Source organism: Ceratosolen solmsi, unplaced genomic scaffold, assembly GCF_000503995.2.
Source record: "Ceratosolen solmsi marchali unplaced genomic scaffold, CerSol_1.0 scaffold29, whole genome shotgun sequence".
Classification (NCBI taxonomy): domain Eukaryota; kingdom Metazoa; phylum Arthropoda; class Insecta; order Hymenoptera; family Agaonidae; genus Ceratosolen; species Ceratosolen solmsi.
In genome coordinates, this window is record NW_011948417.1 from 11,812,562 (window position 1) to 11,830,722 (window position 18,161).

The following is an 18,161-nucleotide window of genomic DNA, read 5'->3' on the forward strand; positions in this document are numbered from 1 at the left end:
CATAATATTTTATTTTATACTTTTATTATTAAAAGTTAAGCTATATTTCCAAAAATAATTAATAAATTATCATGGTATTATTTCTATATTGCTATTTACATAATAATTTTTAATATACTTTTATTATGATAATTATTATTAATAAATTTTGCCTATGATGTATAAATTATTGAAATTATAAATGAATAAATTATTTTAATTAATATTTAAATATTAATAATTTTATCATAACTTCAATATATATTATATCATTAGTAATTTTCTGTAATTGGGGGTATAGCTCAGTGGTAGAGCATTCGACTGCAGATCGAGAGGTCCCCGGTTCAAACCCGGGTGCCCCCTTGTTTTATTTTATAATTTGAAAAAATTTTTATATTTAATTAAATATTTATTCTTAGAGATATAAAATTTAATTTTTAATTAAAATCATTATTTTCAGTACTTTTTTATTTTTCAACTTTGTGATAACTTATAAAAAAAGTATGAAATTAAAGTAAAAAAATTAAGTAATTAATCAACAAAACATAATATTAATTATAAACTTTGAGGTTAAGCAACATAATTATAGACCAAAATTAATTAAAATTCTTATTAATGTAATAATGAATTACCTGCATCAAATAAAAAAATGTAATAATATTGTTTAACAATTTAATTCATAAAATTTTCAATAATATAGGTATTACATTTTTTAGTCATTTAATAATAACTAACCAATTTAGAAATATGTGTAAATAATTTATAATTAAAAATATTTGAGAAATTTTAATTATTAGAACTAAAATAAAATGAAACTTAACATAGTTGATTGAAACAGATGAGTTATAGTCTAGAAGAATTGTAATAAATTATACATGAAAATTTTACAAAACTAAGATTTATTTTTACATAAGAAGATTCAAGCAAAATATATGTATAGTAAATATGCGAACCTTTAATCTAATAAACATTTAATATATTTGTTATACTTCACTTAACTGCCGTAAAGTTCAGTACATTAATTTGTTGTGAAGTTAAACATAGTATATAATTTGCAAATCTTTTTTAACCTATAACTAATACATTAAAATTTTTCTATTAAAATATTTTATTAAATAAAATTATTTTTATATATTATAAAAAATTTACTTATATATAAAATATACTTATATTTTATATATAAACTTCACTTATAGAAAATTGATTATTCTAACAAAAATTACACTAACTACATTTTGAAAGTGCTATTGATCTATAAAAATTACATGTTTCTATATAAAATTAGGTATATGAAAAAAGCTACTTTAAAAATAATAAAAATAATATAATAATAAAACATAGATATTCTCATATATATATACAATTATAAATCAGTAACTATTAAATACTCGTGACAGATAAGATGACACTGAGTTGATGTAATTATTGTCAATTACATGAACAAAATTCAAACCAATAATTTCTACTCATGAGTTTAGCATACAATCTATTATTAAATCCATAAGATTTATTGCACTTTAATAAGTTTATTTGTTACATCATTAGAATTAATTTTTATAATTTTATGGTGAAAGATATTAAAGCTATTATATCTTTCCTATTTATTTAATTAATCCTTACACATTCTTTAGATTAGTTAAGCTATCAATTTATCTCAGTTTTACTGTTGCATAGGAATCATGTATAATCCTAAACAGAAGAATCGACGCAAGCGAGTAAATATTCAAAGAAAAGGGAGGATGGAAAAGTGATTGAAATACTTAAAAGTAGGCCATGAAAATATAAGGGCCTTCTATATACAAGAATAACTTGGAATTTACGGGGATAAAGCAATTAAATTTCATGTACGATCGGCCACTCTAGGTAATTGGTATATTTATATTGTTATGAGTACATCCGTTTTCATAATAAAGCAAATCATATATATGCATATATGGCATCTTGAATATTCAATATTTCTATAAATACATGTTTAATTCGTGTTTGTTTTTACACATTATAGGTATCATCATATTAATATATCATTTTAAAATTGACTATATAAAGAAATCTGATTATAATTACAGAAAAATTTACATAAAATTTTAAGTGGTTGGCAATATCAAAATAATAATATAACAATTCATATTATATTATACAAAATCGTGGATTACAATTGTATAAATATTTCATATCTTGATATAATAAAAATTATGTATGTAATACAATATTTTATTCATTTTTATTGTTCATGAGAATTACAAAATTAATATTAAAATTAATTGTTTTAGAAATTTTAGTATTTGTATATTTGATACTATGCGCGTTATAATGTTAAAACTATTAAATATAGATAATTAAATATCTTTATAATTTATATTTTTTCATCTTTAACTGAAAAAACACATTTATAGAAGAATATGAAATTTACAAACTATATGATCTTGCTTAAAATTGACCTTTCTTTTAATAATTTTATGTATTCTAACAATAACATTTTTTAATTTATAATCAATAGAATCATTCAAATGTTAATAAAAAAAATTTTTATATTTATAACATAGAAATAAAATTTAAAATACTTCTTTTGAAATGATTATATTTATATCGAATATATTTTATGTATTTTACAAAAAATATTTGAATAACTTTAATAATTCAAAATGAAATAAAAAGGCCCCGGAGGGATTCGAACCCTCGATCTCCTGTTTACTAGACAGGCGCTTTAACCAACTAAGCCACGGCGCCACTTGTAAGATTTTTATAATTAATAAAACTTAAACTCAAATATTAACAAATTTAAAAAATGAAAGTATAAGTATATGTAATATGTCTATTAATAATAATCATTTTATTAGCAGATGAAATTATAAAGATTAAATAATTATTTTAATATATATATATGTAAAAGCTTGCATGGGATAGTTTATATTCACTAATAATGATAAAGTAGTGTACTTTTTTTTTAATTTATACACCTTTCTTCTATTATATTATTTAATACAGAATATTATTAATACATTATATATTTATTATAATTAATTAATTTTAAATTTAATTGATCTAATAGCTTAATGTTTAAATTTTAAAGAATAATTGAAAATTTATTATCTTGTTCATATATTAAAAAAATATAACCACATAATTAAAATTATCCATTGGTTAAGATATTATAAACTAATCTTTTACTTGTAAACCCGTATTCAATATATTTAAAATTTAATATTTATATGTAAGTTTGTAATTATAGAACTATAAAAAAGATATAGAGTTATGCGACATATTTAAAGTAACTAAGAAATATTTTAAGTAAACATAAGTATGTAATAATAATTTTCGTAGAATAACTGTATATTATTAATATCAAATTAAATATTGTGTATAAATCTCGTATTCGTATTGAATATAAGTTTCATTAGAATTGAGTTTGAGTTAAGATATAGACTTTGAATTAAGATTTTGTTGTTGTTGTTGTTGTTGTTGTTGTTGTTGAGAAGAAATACAAAATAAATAATATGTTTACAAATAATGAATATCTGGAATAAAAATGAAAAGTTTTATCAAAGAATTTATCAAAGCAATGTAAAATATTAAACTATTTTGAAGAATATAAAATTAATATAAAGAATTTTAAAATATTATTAAATAGTAAGAAAGAAAGTATGAAGATTCTTTCGTATCCGCTATAAGAAAGTACACAAAGTAATATTTAATTATTGATTATCGAAATGATAAAATACATTACATATTAAGTTTTTATAACAACCAAAATTTTTGTATTAAAATTAGTTGCTTGATAATTAAAAATATAAGATTCTAATTAAAAGTCATAAGTTCATGATTGGTTTACATTCATTGATCTTACATGAACGGCTGTGCTACAAGCAATTAAAATTTTATTATTATTTATATATAACTGATATTTAAGAATTAATAATTATGGACTTGTTCTAAAATGTAAAAATACGTTATTATTGAAATATTTTTACTAGGAAAAGTTTATGAAATTGATTATTTAAAAACTTCTTATCAATTGCTAAATTCGAACCAATTATTGAATTAGAATATTATCAAATTAACGCCAATAAAAGATCAAGTTCAAAAAATAAAATATTGTAAACAAAACAATTCTATAAATCATAATTTCTTCAAAAAGCTTAAATCATAAATAATTTATGTTTTCTGTACATTCACAATAACGAGTAATAAGAAGCCTGGAAAAATTTAAAATTAGAATTTATTGCTAATGCAATAAAAGTAGACACTAGACAAATTTGTGGATCATCTGATTGTATTATTATTAAATATAAGAAAAATATTGGGTTTTAAATATATTATTAAAATATAATTAAATAAATCAAATATTGTTTATAAAGAAAATAAATCGATACTATAATTGATTTTAAAATTTTTAGGAGATTAAAATTTCTTACTTCTTGAAGAAATTGCATTTCAATTTATAAAATTTTTTATTTTGCATTGAATATTAAATTATAATAATTGTAAGTATTTATTATAAATAAATAATTGAATTTTTTATTTAACACCATAAATCATATGCTTTAAAATATTTATTTAAATTATTCTTTAAAATTAATTATAAAAAATATATATATTGTATTAATATTCTATGTAAAATAAAATAAAGAATAAATTAATATTATATAAATAAGTTTTTAATATTGGTCAGTAACATATATGTATATCCATAAATATATAATATTTATATATATTTACATTATCTCTAGAATAAGCTTGTAAATAATTTTCAAAACAAAATGGTGCTTAGTATTTTATTTAAATTTTGGTATATAAATAGATAATAATAATAATAATAATATATAAGATAATAATAATCTCATATTTAACTATAATAAAATAATATAATTATCATTTGTTTCATTTTTTTTTCTATTTTTTTGTTTTATATTTTTTTTCCATCTTTGTCTCATATTCATAAAAAATATGAAAATATGTAAATATTTAAAATCAAACATATCTTTGTCTAAATAGTTTGGTACTATACTATACATATTCAGTGTAAGCGATACAGAATCACGTACAAGTGTGTGCTAAAAATCTTGGATTTCCTACAAAAGACTTTTACTTTTTAAGTGAAAACTTGCAACAGTTAAGTGGAATAAAAAGAAAGAGGGACCTGTAGGTGCTCATAAATTCTTATTTGGACGATTGGTCGTAAAATATAGAGTTGACTATGCTCTGCATATGTCATCCATTTTCATTTTCAACTAAATTATCTTCTGTGCCCTTGTGTAATACAGTGAGTAGAAATAAGGGAAATTGAGATAAAGGAATGAGGGCAATTCCATTAGTACTCTTGATCATACACACACATACGTACGAACATGCACACATAGCAACATTATCACCAGCTGCGAACTTTTCTACCTTCTTTGACAATGCAGCAATTACTTGTTCATACTAAATATATTGTTGATATACGCTATATTTACTACTGCATTACGTAAAACATATGTTGAAAAGGATATAAAAAATGTAGAGAATATATTAAAATATTTCGTAGTATTTGATTGACTATCATCTGTCAACAAATAGAAATTGGCATGAAAATTTGCACACACCATTAAATACCATTTATCATTTTTTTACAATATTAGTTTCAATATTTTATCTTCTATTTGTATACATATTACAATTATATATATTAAATACAGAAACATTATTTAATAATTAGCTATTTACAGTTTTGGTAAAATAAATAATTTTTTGTAATTTATTTTAATAAAAATTTTGTTTGTAATACATGTGCACATAAATAAATACTCTGTATAGAAAAAATAATAGTATATTTTCAATTATTATATTATATTATATTAATTAATTTATGTAATGAATATATTTAGTGAATAATGGTTACGAGCTGATATGATAAACCGGTATTGTTTTATTGAAAATCAGTAGTGTTAATTAAAATCAGTTCTAAATCAAGGAAAAATAGATTGCAACTCTCAAAATTGTTATTATTTCAAAGTTCTTAATTATCAATTTATTTTTTAACGAAAAGTACATGCTAATGTAAATATACTACTGTTTGGTGATGACTAATTATTTTAAGTTTAACATGTACAGTATTAAAAAAATTTATCTTAATAGAAATAATATATAAATAAAAAATTATGTATCGAAAAATAAAATATTGATCAGATTGAATTCAAATTATTATAACTACAAAGTAAAAATTCTAAATAATAACCAAGTAATTAAATTAAACTAAATACTAAGATATTGTTTGCCATTTTATTATTGATTTTAATGATAATTTATTATTTATGCTCTATTTTAAATATTTTATATGATATAATTATAAGAATAAACCAATATATATTACATTGAGTAAATATACTCTAATAATATTAAAAATTTGCAATTACAGAAGAAAATACTTTGAAACTTTGATAAGTCAGGATTATTAAAAGTTTTTTCAAATTTTTAAATAACTAGTGAAATAGAAAAAAATCAAATGCTATCACGATTCAAAATTTTACATATAGTTATTTATCATTCTTATATTTAAATGTACATAAATTTTGAGATGAAATTGCACATTAGAAATAATTTCGTATGAAATATTCATTTTCATCGAATCAAGACATTGAAAAAACACGATTTCTGCCCTCTCATATATGTTTTTAAATTTATTGCATTGTTATAGAATTTACAAATTAAATTCTTAACAATTACTTTACTTTATAACAAAACATATCAGCAAACTTAACCAGAAGTTTGGATATGAAATAAAAATCTCTTTAGTCAATTTAGCAATATAGGGATTCATTATGGTCAAGGAATATTATGACAAATTATTAAAGAGAAAATAAAATGCAATCAAATATTTTTTATAAAATAATTACTCAAAAAAATATATTGTACTATTGTAATCAAAATTGATGTATATATTATTTTTTACAAGAGACTGTGTACCAAAAAAGTATTAGTAGCAGCAGTTTTATTTTTAACAAATTAAATAAGGTACTTGTCTTAGAGGGGTGGAACTGTAGAATAAGTTTTAACTTGAAATGTTAATGTGCATTATACGACTTATGTCAGTTTGATTATTAAATATGAAGACAGGGGATTCTCAGAATATGGATAATTGCAATTGACGTTTTGAATATAACTAAAATGAAAGCAGTGTTTTTACTATTATGAAAAGAATATCAGTATTGCGTTTTTGTATATAGGATAGTTTCTTAAAAAATTTTTTGGAAATAAAAAGTATTAACCTTATATATATTATAATAAACGTTATTATAATAAATCCTATATTATAATAAACCACATATAAAGGATTACAAAAGGTAATAAAATCATCAAAATTAACATAGAGATAGTTAATTAAGGCCCAAAAATATCATTTAAAATTTTCATATAAAAATGATAATTGAAGTTCAAAGTATGATTCTTAAATTCATTATACGAAAAGAGCAAGTAATATAAAATAAAAATAATTTTCATAAAATTCTATTGATGAAAACTTTATGCAAGTATTACATTCTTAACATTTATGGTGCATTAAAAATTATTTAGTTAGATTATATTCTTTCATTTATATATTCTTCGTAAAGAAGTTAACGTATGGGAATACATACTTATAAATGTATATATTTTTTACAAGATATATAAGAAGTGATTACAATTAAAGCATAAATACTATTCAATAATATCTATTAATTTAGGAAGAACATAATAAAATTCTATAGAATATTTTGAGTTGTGAAGAGTATAAGTAGTAGATGAAAGAAAACGCTGGCACAATATTTAAATAACTAAGAAACTGAATAAAACTGGATATATGTACTTGGAGAATATATTAAGATATATAAATAAATACTAATAATAAAAAAAAAAGAATATTGAAGAAATTGCCAAAAAAATGATCGAAAAACAAAAAACTTTTGTAATTTAAATGAAATCATTAAAATCATTAAACAAGATACAGTAAAAAATTAAATGCCATCTAAATAAGCATAAAGAGAATAAAAATGTTATGGACTTTTATTTATATCTTGAACATTTAAAACAATAAAATCTATGCTCTATTTATAATATAGATAAAACCATAAATAGCAGGGATCAGTTATATATATATATATATATATATATATATATATATATATATATATAGCAATATAAATAAGATTGAACAGTTAAATATAATTTATTTCATTTGAATGTTTAATCAGATAGATTTTCATATTAAAACCGATTGAACTTACTTTAATAATATTAAATCCTATATTATTAGAACTTTTTACATTATATGGACAAAATAAATGACTTTCTCTTTAATACTAATTTCAAATTTTCATTATATACTTTATAATTTTCCATGCTTAAATTATATAAGTTGAATTCGAATTCTTCTGGTGATCTATATCGCATAGTGAAATATAGTATTATTAATTTTTTAATTAATTATTTAAATTTCAGTTGATATTATTTTTTAAGTACAAAATTTGTTGCTATAAAATCAATAGCTTCATATATTTTTAAATACATAAAAAATTTATTTAGATTTGATAGAAAAGTACAAACCAATAATATAATGTCAAATAAAATACGTACACAATTAATTAAATAATATTCTTGTAGTATAATTTACAATTAAATAAATTTCTGTACTTTTAGTTATTTAAATTTAATTAATTTTATAGAAAATAAAACTAATGATTATTCAATTATAAAATATCAGTTTTTATTCTAGCAATATAAAATATTGTTTTAAAAACGCTTATTTTTTAAATGGTATTCATACGATTTTATAAATATTTTTATCTAAATAATTAAAACACATGTTAATAAATAAAAAACGATAAAGTATGATCATTTATTTTAATTTTTAATAAATAATTTTCTTTTCGATAAATAAATTTTTTAGTTATTTATTATTTATTCTGATAATTATAAGGAATTATTTGATTAATATTACAACAATTAACGGTTTAAATTGATCACATATATATAATGGAATACAAAGGAATACTACAAATAAATGTAAAGAGACATATTGATTTAATCATTATGATTAATATATAATTTCTTCATATTATTTCTAAATATTTTTATATTTTTTTATATATTTTTATATATTTTATATATTTTTATATATTTTATATATTTTTATATATTATTTATATATTGTTCAATTAAAATATAAACGAATATGTAAGTTTAATCATAACCAATTGAACAAAAATGATGCTTTGATAAACTATTATCAAAGAAAAATTATATTTGAATGAAGTAGTTTAATGTTTAAATTAAATACATAGATGACTAAAATTAATTATGAAAGATTATTCAGAAGCTTTTTCCTGTAATTTTTAATAACATTATACTTTAAAATACAATATTCTATAACTGAAAATTTCTATAAAATTAAAACTTATTTATGTTGTTCATCTTTGTAAAAAGTGATCTTTAATATTTAAATACAACTAACAAAACCAAAGCTTTTCGTATACAGCAATATAATGAACAATTTTATCTATGAATTTGTCAATAATTAAATAATAAACTCATGCAACAAAGACTAGGACAAAAATTCACATAAAAATCAAATATTAAAATAAAAATCGATGGAGGGCTTAGTTTCGGTTCATAAGGGAAAATGGACACAGTACTAGAAAAATATGAGATCATCACTGTAAGAATACCGAGGATCGTCCCATTGGCGATTGTTGCCTGACCTCCAATACGAATCCTAGGTTGCATAGGCGTAAGCACTTGTCGAAAGTTCCGCGGATGCGCCGTCGGAAAAAGAGTGTCACCACATCCCCATGGCAACGGTAACGCGAGAGCATGACTCCGCCCTCACCTCGGTTCGATAATCGCACCTCACGTCCGTGAACCCTCGCCGATATGAAGCCTTCTGTTATTGTGCCGCTCTCATGCTCCACATTTTTCAAACTCTTGTGTCTAGCCATCTATAGCGACTCTATTGGAAAATAATTATGTTTACTATTTATGTTTTTAATTTTTTGCTTGTCGAAAGTTTTTCGCGACAGATTATTTATCTATGTTGGTGATAACCTTATAAATGAAGATTGTAAACGGTTTTTGAGTGTTATAAGAAATTAATTTTTAGAAAATTAATTAAAGGTGTACTTTTTATATATTCACTTTTATAAACTTTTTATAAGGAAGAATATTATTTACAATTCTATAATCACTTTAATCGATTAATAATTATTATATCAATTGTGTTGTGAATATTTATATTTGAATACATTCAATTTTAATTCATTTAAAATTAAATGATATATTATTATTTAAATATAGAATGTCAATTGGAATTAGCAGAATAAAGTTTTATAATTCAACTAGTAAATATTTTAAGTTACAATGAAAGTTTATTATTTGAAATAGTGCAGATATTAATAAGATATTGTAATATAGAAATGTATAATCTTCTTTATTACAATTGACAATATATATTTATAAATATTACTATATAATTACTATATAATATGCTATGTAATATACTATATATAGTAAAACATAAATTTGTTACCAGCATTGAGTATATATCATATCTCCTCCCGACTCTTTCATTCTCTCTTAGTCTCACTCTTCTTCGCCCTTATGTACATATGCAATTTCAGTGTATCTGTTTTTTTGCTTCTTTTTCACTTGTTCAGCGTGTTTAGTTTAATTTTCTTGAGTGCATGCATCCAGTGATTCGTCCACTGACTACGTATTTTCTTCTTTTTTTAGGATGGGTTTACTATACTCAAGCGTCAATACTGCTAGTCAATAAATTCAATTCATATCCCTTTCATACCAGTAAACTCTAAGAACGTCTGAAGAACGAATGATTTATAAATTTATTTCAAAATTAAGAAATTAAATTATTAAAATGTACAAGATGAAATGTTCAAGAATAATAATTACAAATATCGAAAATAATTAGTTGTTAATTTTTTAGCAGGAAAGTAAAACACAATGCTTAATTATTAATGTTGTTTTTAATGTTTAATTATAAGAATTATTTTTATTATTAAATGCTTGAAAATATTTTAAAATATTTTTATTAGAGTACAATAGAAGGTTTATTTTGTAAAACCATGAATATACTATTGATATTAAATTATTCGATAAATCTAGTATTGATATTAAAGAATCTAACGTTTAATATACTCTCATTAAAGATAGAAACAATGCAATTTCAAAATTCTAGTCTTTACAATTTGTTTATTGTATAAACTATTTTTTAAATAATTTGTAAATAATAATTATTAATTTGTGATCACAGAAAGATAATATTTATTATTACATTAAATTCTTTCTATGATTTTCTAATTTCTGTATATAATAGTTATAATAAATACATCATAATTCAAATTTATTCAATACAGTTAGAAAAATGTTTCATTCATATATAAATATTTATTTATTATTACATTAAAAATGTTGCTTCTATTATTTTATTTACATAAATTTGTAAGTGTACTGCTTTTTTAAATCTTTGAAAGTAGTAATAGTAATAAAAATAAGATCACTACATAATATCAATACGTAATAATTTAATAATTTATGTAATAAATATTATTTGGATACAAATTGTATATATTTTTATTTTTTAAAAAAGTATTCTCTATATCATAAAAGTGTGACATAAACATTTTTGTTTTACTAAAGTTTAAATTGTAAATAAAAGTAGTGTTATTTTAATAATTAAAAGTCTAGTATTAAATTTATTAAAATTTTCATATCTATAATTTCTTTTTATTTAATAGAAAATTAATTTTATTCAGTAGTAATTATGAAAGTTTTATTTTTTATTTAGTAAGTATCCCAATAAATACCTTCAAATAAATTGTAAGTTTTACTTAATAAAATTAATAAAATTATTTAAAAAGTTTTTAATATACCGCTAAAGAATAAATACATGTTTTATTTAACTATTAATTTAACGATATATTTAACTATTCTTGAAAGTGATTAATAGTGTTTATGTACCCAATTAACATAGAAATAAATTATTGTTCAGTACCACAAGGAATTACGAGAGTAAAATAAATTTAATATTCAATATTTTTAAATAATAGTAGGCAAATAAGCATTAAATTTTTTTTGTTGACCAATAATGTAAATATACTTATATATAACAATAAAAATTATATTTAATTTTCAACAGAATTAGTTTACTTATTATATATATAATATATATACATATATTATGTGTATAAGTTAATATAGTATAAATATATAAAAAAAATATTATTAAATTATGAATCTCCTACCGTAAATATACAGATTTATGTGTTTATATTGCAACTAAATACTAATTTTTATATTAAAGTTTTATTGTTTATTAAAATTGCAGAATTTATAGGTATTATTGGCAAAAATACGAATGAAACGTGAACAAAGTTTATATTTAAATTGGCATGTAACGTATTCATTTACATTTTTATTAAAATTTAAACATTAAATTATATACTATAATTTATCATATATTCCTTAAATTAGATTTAATATTAATGTGTGAATAAAAGAAGCGAATAAAATGATTTATTATTAAAAAGTAGATTATAGAAATTTAATTATATATTATATTTACAATATGATTAGTTACACAAATGATATAAAATTTGTAAATTATTAAAAATTTATTTCATCGAGTTGTTTTTATGTAGAACATATAGAAAGATAGGAAAAGTAATTAAGTGAAAAAGTTAAAAAGTTTTAATTATAAAATAGTTCTATAAAACATTCTTATAAATATTGGATTGAATACGTAATTATACAAAAATAAAATAAAAACTAGGTTTTTAGAAAAATGGTTTAGGAAGTTCTCAGAATTGAAACACTTTTCTACTTGCATGATTTTAACTGAAAGATACTTTGATAAAATCACTACTTCAAACTATGAAGGGAAATTTCCTAGAACTTCCGGCCCCTGAAATCTTTACCCGTTTACAGCGTGTTGTAAATACAATGGGAAAATCCGCACTCCCCGTCACATACGCATGCACGCGCCCCGGCGTCACTTTTGAGGCTGCGCAGACGCGTTACCAGTCAGAAAAGAGCTCAGCCCAGCAGCGTTATGGACGTCCCTCCTCCTGTTCGTTGCTTCTTTTCCTGTTTGTGCACCCATATCTGTCCTCGTGTCCGGGTGAATTTCGCGCAGCACCCGCCCGCGCAGACTTGGGAGAAGAATCGAGGACGAAGACAGACACGATGCTGGAGATAGTGATTGTGACAGACATAAACCAGCCGTACCCTATTACACAGTCGATGTTCGTCTATTTTTTCACTGCATCCTTTCCTTCTATTCGCGCACTTTCTTTCTGTCTCTCTTATTCTCCGCCCTCACGATCATCACTATCTGTATTTCATTATTATCTCCATCAATTGACATTTTCCTTTCTCTCCGTTTATAAATTCGCGTTTCGCCACAAACATCGTTGATTAACGTTAGGATAAAGTTTTCTGGACTTTTGCGCTGGGCTGCAGTTTCGTTAATTACAAACCATTATGTAAATCAATTGAATCGGTGTATTGGAAGTCCACAACCTTTCTAAATTTATTTTTTTGGTTAGAAAATCAACATATGATGTGATAAATAAGCACACTGAATATAGTTAAACAGTGCACAGCCAGTTATTACAGAATATGCAGTTGAGTAGAATAGATATAATGTAAGGGTTTTAACAGGAATTTAGGAAATAGATAGTGTATAATGAAATGAAAGCTGTATAGATCTTAAAGTTTTTTATCAGTCAAGGAGCAATTGAAGCAAATATTGGAAGCCAGAGTGAGAAGGTAAGTTTTGGTGGTCGTTATTACTGTTTTTGATCCGTATCTTTTTCTTCCGTTAAATAAAGAAGCCGTACCAACCTCTTGTACTTTTACATCGATACGCGAACATTACTATATCATCAATCAAAACCAGCAAAACGAAGGTGATAATAAGAACAGAAAAAGAAAAAGTGTTTCGAGCAGGCAATTGAACAAAGTGTTCAGAATCTCCAATTGATAAATAAACAACGTAAATCAATGCAAATACATAGCATAATATACTCTATTATGATCAAATTCAAGTTTTTGTTCACGGTACCTATTCTCTGGTTCTAAAGGATATATAACAAGTCTAATATTGTAACAACACCAAATCTGATAGTCTTCAATGTAAAAATTCTTAAAATATCAGAACATTTCATAATGCAGAAACTCAAAAACGGAGCAAAGCCTTTGATATGATTAATTTACAAATAACTAAATGAGGCTATAAATAACATGAACTAAGAGTCAATAAACTTACATAAATTCTGCGGGATCTTTTCCAAGATTACTTACTACATTCGGAATTACAAGATGAATGACTGGCAACGTCGCGAGGTTGTCTACAACCGCCGATATCAATTTTCTATTCAAATTAAAAGCGTTAGAATTATAGATATTAAAATTGTAGTGTGAGTAAATCTTGAGAAAAAGGTTATTACTGCGTCCCGAAGGACACTGGAGCTGTTTTTAACATATGCGCCGCTATCGGGGAGCGGCAGGAACACTGATTCACCCGGAAGCAGCAGTTTGTCAACAGTAGGACAGGCTTCAACAGGTTGCCGATCCGTACTGCTCAGTGGAGTCGATCTTTCAATCTCTGCAGCACTGCAACAACAGCCACTAGGCCCCGGACTATTGCCTGTCCCAGCAACGATGATGGCTCGGACAGAAATTAGTGCGAGAGCACCAACGAGTCACCGTGAACGTCAATCCGACGCTGCGGTTGACGGACCGCAAAACTCTGATGTATTACTTGCCCTATTAGCTAACAACAAAAAGCTCGAAGGTATGTTGATATGTTTAATCACACATGCATGTCTATAAATCATTATTATTTTGTTATTAAAAATTAAAAGAAACGAATAATATATAATTGGCTTTGTAACTAATAACATTTATATTATTGTATTAAACATTTATTAATAATTAACTCCATCTATAATACAGGATAAAATAAAATGATTTATAAAATCACTATTAATTTGAATTAATTAATAATAAATAAACTTGAAATTAATAAACCATACATATTACGGGAAAATCGCTCTTTAAAGTTTTTATTCTTTATATAGTAATTTAAATTGAAACAAAGATTTGGATATATTTATAAAATAAACAAGTTATTTCTAATCTTCATATTAATATCCAATTTATATACGTCAAATAGAAATAAAATTAGTATTATTGATTTTATTATTAGGCAAACTTACGAATTTACTAAAGTAAAACTTGCATGAGGATTCTATCATATTTGCATAATATTTTAATTTATCAATATAATAATAATGATGATATAGAATAATTATAGTGATTATATAAAATTTTATTATATATTATAGAATAGAATAAATACATATAAAAATATATAAAAAAATAACTTGTAACTAAATATACTTAAATGAGATCATTTTCATTCAAATCTTATAATTTAAATATTTATACAACTACTATAAAAATTAATTTTACAATGAAAATAAAAATATATTTTATATAATAAATAAAATCAATAAAAACAGAATATAAATCATAGAATTCAGTTATTTTTGTATTACAAATATGAGTTAATTAACGTGGCATGTAACTCTAAAATACTGGTAAACTATTTTATTAAAAAATAAAGTATTTAATATTACATTTAATATTTTTATACATTTTATATGTACTATTTAAATTTTTATATAATACTGCAAAAAAACAAATTCACAATAACATAATAAATTAAAATATCTATTTCAATTTGTTAAGCATTGTAAAGCATTTATTTATGGACATTTTAAAATAAAAAAAGGTTAAGTAAATAAATGAAAAAATTTTGGATATATATTTATAAAAAATATATTTCTAATATTATATTTTCTTTTAATGTCTTGATTTTATAACATCCAAATTACAATAGATTTGATTTTCACTGCTTAAAATGAATTATAAAGCTTGGATTTTCCAATTCTTGAAAATCATATTTGTATTTATTAGCAACACAATTATTGTACATATTTATATTTTTTCTGATACTAATTATTATTAGGGATAATTAATTATCATGTAATAATGATTTACAATCAATATTAGGGAAACATTGATTTTGTGTTTAATTTATTGATAATGGATCAATGATTAAATATTGTAGGATTAATAATTTAGTGTTATTGAGAGGTGTAAAAACTTACAGTGTAAAAATAATGAAAGCCATCAATAATATTTAAAGATCATTTGGTAAATAAAAATGGTATATTTTTGTTAAAATTTTTCATTTATTACAGTAAAATTTTTAAGTAGTTATTGATAAGTTGTTAACAAGATAATACTTTTATTTATATTTTGGGAAAAGATTATTTTCTCTCTAAGATAATTGCCTACGAAGTAGTGCAAATTCTCAAAAGTTTTTCTCTCAATGAACATCTGCAATAAACAACTTAAAAATTTGTAAAAGTCGTGCATATAACGTATAACATAAAAATATCGTCTATCTTTTATTTTCTTAATAGAAAAAAATCATATAGTAGAAAATTTTCACTAACAAGGTACTTTGAATTTTTCTCTTTAGTGATTTGAAGACACTTCGAACTTTCATTTATTCATTAACTCAATCTCGGTAAATAGTACAAGGTCGTGCATGGAGAACTATTCAATTATACATGTGGAGTAAGAATTATGTAGTGCTACAGTTTTCTAATAGACTTATTAATAGGTCTTTCCTATGAATATTTAATACATTGCATTGGAAATTAGAACAGAAAGGGATGGTTGTCAAAGCGAAATCATATGTCTAAGATGCAATGGCGACCGTTAATAATTTAGATACTTAAGATACGAATTTATAATTGTGCAGTAAAGCCTACTTCTATCTATTGACCTAATTAATATCTATTAGTTATGCACTTCTTAATTATTTACATAATGCATGCTCAAAACTTCCATTTTTAGTCAGCATTAGATTGAACGAACGTCTATTTTAATAATTAAAAGAATAATCTTATAAAAAGTTTCTACAAGAAAAACAAAATTTAATTATATTAATTATATTATTATTATTTAAAAATTTGTTATATTTTGTAAAATAATATTTATTTTTTATATAATATCAATAATGCATTTTATAATAGAAAATATTTAATAATATAGAATCCATGTTATATAATACAGATCTTTTATGTATATAAATATGTAATATTATAATGAAAAGTTGTCTGTAAAAACATGTAATAATTAATAATTATAAAATAATTTTAAATCTTTTATTTTTATCCAAATGGTGATGTCGGGTCCTACTAATTATGATTGAAAAGGTATTGTAGGTGAATCACGAAAATAAAAAAAATTGGTTATAAGAAATTATAAAAGAGAGAAGTGAGGGGGTCAATCGGTGGACATTCTAATAACGTAAGTGCTTTAAGGTTGTACACATGGCTTCCCCAATAAGCAGTTTAATCATGTAATGTATTTGAAAAACCGGCTGGCCGCACTATTTTCTCATAATCAATAATATTGCTGTAGTTATGAAATTGATATGTTTTAAAATATCTAAATTTCAGCAAGAGCCTATTGTGCAACAAAACAATCTTTAAAATATACAGAGCATTTTCTTTAAATTTACTTATTAACTTATTTTTTTTAGATTTATTATCATAATTTCTATATAAATCTAAAATTATACCATATAAAAAGAAAATACATTTATGATCTTACTCTTCATTTTTAATAATGATAATATATTTTACTATTTATCTATTAAATTAACTAGTGATTATCTATGGTTTTGTAAGTTTTAAATTGACAAAATACAGTTAATAAAAATCTTAGAATTTATTTAAAATATACAAACTATTGAGTGCATAGATTTGGATAATTTTTTTGTAAAATGAAAATATTTAAGCTTATATGAAAACATAAATTTACTAAAATAATTTAAAAAATAATTATTTATAAAATAGGCTATTGTATTAATTTTATTATTTATGTTAAATATTTCGTTACTAAATTATAGGTCGTCCTCATATGAATTAATCCACAATTAATCGATTTAATCAATCTAATTTAATAAATGAATAGATAATTTAACAAAAATTATTACTTTACATAAGTTTTGGTATAACTTACATTTATTATTCTAATAATGGACTATATTTTTTATTCATAATATTTATAATACG

General features: G+C 22.1%; 2 non-coding genes across 2 annotated transcripts; one reads left to right on the top strand and one right to left on the bottom strand.

The window, feature by feature from the left end:
• The first annotated feature begins 270 nt into the window (after positions 1–270).
• On the top strand, positions 271–342 carry TRNAC-GCA (transfer RNA cysteine (anticodon GCA)). Its single transcript has one exon. It is a non-coding gene; the product is annotated as a tRNA-Cys (tRNA).
• A 2,290-nt stretch (positions 343–2,632) lies between these two features.
• TRNAT-AGU (transfer RNA threonine (anticodon AGU)) lies at positions 2,633–2,706 on the bottom strand. Its single transcript has one exon. It is a non-coding gene; the product is annotated as a tRNA-Thr (tRNA).
• Between the last annotated feature and the right edge of the window lie 15,455 nt (positions 2,707–18,161).